The 6,227-nt window shown below is 28.3% G+C and overlaps 1 long non-coding RNA gene across 1 annotated transcript; it reads left to right on the top strand.

The window, feature by feature from the left end:
- LOC107643451 lies at nucleotides 3,191-5,976 on the top strand. Its single transcript, XR_001620859.2, has 2 exons — nucleotides 3,191-3,855; nucleotides 5,431-5,976. It is a non-coding gene; the product is annotated as an uncharacterized LOC107643451 (long non-coding RNA).

The raw sequence follows: 6,227 nt of genomic DNA, 5'->3' as shown, positions 1-6,227 counted from the left end.
TAATATGAAGCATAAGCATTATATTATAGTGAGCAATAATGGCATTGCGTACACACATGCTAAGTTGCTCATCATAGCGATTACATACATAAAACTGTAAAAGTACGTAGTTTGGTACTTACTTCTGTAGCCATTTGATCCATCAGCTAAACATGAATTGTAGAGTAGCTAGTGCAATCCTCCTGCTATATATATATGCCGAGAAAACCTTATGTCACACTAAAAATTGTTAGTATATTTTTTAATTATTAATTTTAATTTTATATATTATATATATTTTTTATAATTAAAATCAATAATTAAAAATTATTGAAACATCTATATATCGGTACACTTGAAAATTTTTGATAGTATATGCATTATTCTTTATTAGACCTACATTATGGCTACATACCAACAATATAATAGTTCTACGATCATCATTCATAGATACAGTAGTACACATAAAGATTCGTATACATAGAGGGGCATTAAGAAAATGTAATAAGATTTGGTCAATTGAAATTTTGATTTGACTCAACTTTTTTAAAAATAATTTAGAATGATTGTTTTGTCTAATATGAGAATCTAAATTATGTCTCAAAAACTATTTCATTTGTGAAGGTGCTAATCCATCCAAAAAAAAAAAAAAACTATTAAATTGAACCTAGCATAGCCAACTACTAATGCTGCATAAAACTTTTATAAAGAGAATTTTCTACATTCTATATTCTTATCTTCTAGATGATTTACTAGTTAATAAATAAGTTTATAATAAAAAATGGTTATAAACAATGGAACTTTCATTAAATTGTTGGTTTTATTTCATCGATGTCACTCTTAAAAGTCAACAAAATAATATCTCAATTTATAATAGATATAATTCTTTTTTTTTTGTGGTATTTTTTAGTCCAACATAAATTAAGATTTTAATTAATTTATTGCTGATCAAAACTCTATTTAAAGAGTTGTCACTAATTAATGAATTATTGTATAGATGAAACTGAATTCGAATTTTCAATACTTAATTAATTAGACGAATAAGTTAAATATAAGTGATTTGTAATAGGAGAAGTTCTTAAAGTTCTTTGGAATGAGCAAATCAGCTTAAGGCGGCAAAGCACTTAGCCTTATAATTCTCAAATTGATTATTATCTTCGTATATTTCATGAGGTATAAATCAACTGTCAAATCGATCTCAACATGTATAAATACTTTTGTAATATTCTATACACCTCAAACATGTGCCACAGGCCAAGGCATAAATTCCTAATAAAAGGTTCTAAGATTAATACACTTGCTACTATAAATAACAAAGCCATCCTTGTACCTTGAAGGTGAAGCTAGTTCCCAATAAAAAGCATTGGATTCTCCAACAAAAATCACTTTGGTGTTTTATGATTATTGTAAGATTCATATGCAACAATGGATAAGACAAAATGTGCCTTCTGCTTTACCTTATGGAGTATTAATAAGTAAGTATGATATGTAACTATATATAAATAAATATTCTCCCAATGACAGCCCTCGTTCAAATTAAAGGTAAGGAACCAGCTTCTGTTTTGTGGTGATGTATTCTATTGTTTTAGTTGCATATGTTCATTGTCCTATTTTAATTTAGCGTATAGATTCCACATTTGTACCCTTTTAAATCTAAGAGATCATAGTACGTTTAAATTACGAAAAAATTCATCAGTTATTTTTATGTGAAATTAATAATTAAAAATTATTAAATAATAATTTAATTAAATATATTAAATTATTTCACAATTTTTAATTATTAATTTTATTTAAAAGTAATTTTATATAATTTTTCACCTTTATATATATATATGCACACACAACTAATTAAGAGTGGTTTACTTATAAGATATATTAATAAAGCATGTATATGTATACATGTGGGCCATTTGTCTAGCAGCCACTGTTGTTAGGTACAAATATAGAGCATATATGGAATTAAAGACGGCAGCATAATTTGATGGAGATGTGTTCAAAGTACAGGATATAATTAAAATAGATAAATAAATTCAAAAAGAGAGAAAAGAGAATGAAGGATTTGTGAGGGGAAAAAAAGGGGAGAATTTTCCTCAGTTTTGTAGGATGGTATGGAATCCCCAACAGCGACCTAGAGGATTTAATAATATGCTTAAATACTACGACTTGACGAGTTTATGTTATACTTAATATTATTAACACAATGCCATTCATTATATGTTTTTTTTTTAATTTATTTTAATTGATTGAGTAATCAGGTCACTCATTCACTTAAAGAAGTATTGTTAGTCAAACAAATATATATAGTACTCATCAATTCAGTTATGAGGGACTTGGAAGGCATGTGTCCTAACAAACTTATTAAGCCCACCAGCTAGAGAACGAAAAGAGAGAAAACTAATGTTTTCAAATTAAAGCCATAACTGACATGTGAATATCTCAAATTCTCATCATACTGTTGTTCATATTGAATTTATTCTACCATTTTAGTGTAACTTCTTTTTTCTATAATTTTTTTTTAATTTTTAATTGTTAGATCGGTTTAGGTGTCCATAATAAGCACATTATGTATTTAACATATCATAAATCAATTTCAGCTTTTAAGCAAGATTTTTCCTTCTTCTCTGGTTAATTATTTTGTTATTTTTTCTTATCTTTATTGGATCAAATGAGGAATGACGAAATGAGAAGAAACTGGAGTATATTTTCTTAAAACAAAAAGGGGGATGGAGAGGGGTACTCGTCCCCTAGTACCCATTACTGATTACTATCTCGCTAAAAAGAAACTATGGCTATTAATTAGAGGCTCAGAGAGTAATTTTATTTTATTGATATAACTTTTCAGAATGGCATTGAACACAAATACTTATTGTATTTACACAATAAGGAGAGGCATATATACTCTATCATATTCATAATTTCGTATCACATATATAATACTAATAATGCAGTAAAATTTGATTCTATTGTTGATTCCAAGGGCATGCATGACAACACACATACACAATGTTTTGCCTTTTACACAATTGTACGTAAAGAATGAAGAGAGGATAAGGGAGAGCGTAGTAGTAGTCGTAGTTGCATGAAAATACACACAATTAATAAGAGGTAGCAAAGCAAAAGAACAGTGTCGTATTGGGACCCCACCCCACACCCCCGCCCCTTAGCTTTCTCCGTATAAAGGCAAAGCTAAGAGCATTGCCTCCATGTCACGCTCCAAAAAACACTTAACAATAACACACTCTCTCTCATTTCGAGAAAGTGCAATAGAATCCCTCCAACCTATAAAGAAAACCAACCACACCCCCATAATCCTTTGTAGTTGGAAACCAATTCTTACCCTCCTCTCTTCTCTATCTTAGCTTCACCCTCCCTTACTTCTCTCTGTTCTCTTTTTTCTCTTTCTCTTCTTATTATACACCAATAATAATAATAATATTAATTATTGACTTCGATCATATCATGATGCAATGATAATAGGCTTTTTCTGTTTTCCCTCTTCTTCTTCATCATCATCATCATCTCTATGTCATAGCAATAATAGTACGTACTACCTTTAGTTTCCTCCTACTAACCAAAGATATATTTATATATAGAAATAAATAGAAAGATGACAAAATTGCATGTGGTGGGAAGTAGTTGTTTGTTTCCAAGGTTGTTCCTAGTGGTGGGGCTTGTTTGTCTTGTGGTTGTTGGGAGCAGCTTAGCAACTAGTAGAAAACTAACTACACAACATCACCAAGAAGAAGAAGAAGAAGGACTCCACCATAATAATGGTCAAGTAGTATTCTCTGCTGCTCGAGATAATAAACAACTGGACGATTTCAACTACATGAGCAAAAGAAGAGTCCCCAATGGACCAGATCCAATTCATAACAGGTATATATTATTCTATTCACATACAAAAATTTAAATCTTATATATACATCACTTTTATGTATATTTTTCTTTCTGCATTTTTTATGTTTAGTAATTGATCAAAATTAAAAAATTTATCTTTTATACCATAAATATATATATAGGTGGAAATTCAGGTATAGTCAACTTCACGTGAAGTTGATAACTGAAAGTCGTTACATAAAAATATAGTCAAATCATTTAAATCATCTAACTTCACGTAAAGTTAACTTCACCTGACTTTCCATTATATATATATATAACTCTTCTGCATTAACATCTGACTAATAATTAACTTTTACGTACATTATTTTAGAAAAAACAATTGTACTTCATCATAAAATGGTTTTACACTAATATATTATAAATTGAAAGCTTCTTAAGTTCAGTTTATGTACTATATTTATTAATTACTCGGATATTGTGTTTCTTGTACTTCTTATACGTTGCTTCTTTCCATGATAAACGTGAACATGCCATGTTACACATTACGTATGCTATCCACTTTATTTGTTTATCTATTTTATAACCATATTATAATATACAAAAAGTATTCTTCTCAATCTCAAGCCACAAAATCTAGTTATTTGAATTAGAATAATATTTTTCAAATGTTTGTACTTTGCCTCTTAAGACCTCAATCATCAATTTGAGAAGTTTCATGGTTCCTACCATGATGGAGCATCACAAAAGGAGAAAGAAAATAAAGTTAAGTATATATGAGTAGGGTTGATTACCATTTACCAATTACCATGCTTTTAACTGTTACATTGAGATCTTGATTGAGGTCTTTAACCACCGGCACAGTCCTTCACAATAGGCAATAATAAATAAAGATATTCAAAAAAGATAAAGTATGTTAGTTGATTGTGTATGGCTTTGAAACTTTATTCCACTTCTCAATTAATAAGGAGGGTTAAAGTTATTTATGTCACTCGGCTCTCTGAATCAACAAGAAACTTTAGCCTTTTTCATGGTTCTCTTTCTTTATTGCTTTTTAGCACTAGACACAACACAACACATTACAAAACATACAAAAGCATGCATGAAGTACAAGACTTACACTATGAAAAATTAGGATTTGATTTTCGTTTTATTTTCGGTACTTTTATTTTCAAAATTTTCTAAAAAAAATTTAAAATAGCTAAACTTGGCTTATTTTTCATTTAGTTTATTTATGTAATATATTGTTATACCTAGGTTATTAAAGATATAATTATTTATGTGCTTTTTTTTATCCATTTAAATTGTTGGAAAAAGTATTTTTAAGATATGATATCAGAATTTTTATGATAAAAAGGTATAGAATTTAATTCTTGTAAATTTCAAAAGAAAAAAAAATTTAGCATAGGACAAAAAAAAAAGTCAATCCAAAACATATAATTATTTATGTTAGAGAAATATAATTATTTATATACCTCCTCTTATCAACTTAAATTTTTTAGAAAGATATTTTCATGACATATGAAAACCCTACATCTATAATTTTATCCATTTTAAAATTAGATTTTTCAACAAAACATACATGATTTGATGAAATTATTTTCTTTTTATTAGGAGAGCTGGAAACTCCGGTAGACCTCCTGGCCAAGCTTAATTATTATTTATTAATGAACTCTGAATTTCGACAAGCTTCGGTGAAGGGACAAGATATGTTAGCCATGTACACAATTCTGAGAACTGGGACTGAATATATATATGTATAATATGCTTGTGTGTATATATATTCCTGAGCTTCTTGGTATTCCAGCATGCATGGAAATTAAAGGGCTAATCTCAATTGCGGAAATTTATTTACTTTGTTTATTATGGGAAGAGTTGATTTAGAAGGAAAAGAAAAAGGAATGAAGCTTGTCCCACAGAAAATAAGCTCAAAAGAAAGTTGATTATTATGATCAGTTAAGTGATGAGAGTGTTTACAATGTTTGTTTCTTGAACTTATCTTGTGATTGGGTTTAGCGGGATGGAAATTAAAAGCTAGGCAAGAGTGTCACAAATTCAATGAAATCAGTGTCGTAGTACTTGCATGTAAAGCAATTACCTTTTTTGAATTTAGAAAGAAATGGTATTTAGACATTAAAAATGGACATAATTTTGTGTAAACTTAATTATTTGTGTACTCATCATTTTGAACTCATTATCTTATTATCATAAATAAAGTAAGGTTTGTACTTGTATCTTTAACTTTATCTTTATGATAATAAATAAATTTAAAATAAGTACAAAAGATTTTGCATTTATATAAATATTTTTTTTGTACAATATATATTTTTTTTATTGTATCTCTTAAATATGTACAAAACAGAATTAAAATTCCAATATTTTATTTAAATAGAATGTGTTAATCATTCTAC

The sequence above is a fragment of the Arachis ipaensis genome, chromosome B05 (assembly GCF_000816755.2).
Source record: "Arachis ipaensis cultivar K30076 chromosome B05, Araip1.1, whole genome shotgun sequence".
NCBI lineage: Eukaryota > Viridiplantae > Streptophyta > Magnoliopsida > Fabales > Fabaceae > Arachis > Arachis ipaensis.
Note: the sequence above shows the minus strand (reverse complement) of the source record. Positions and strands in the feature narration are given on the sequence as shown.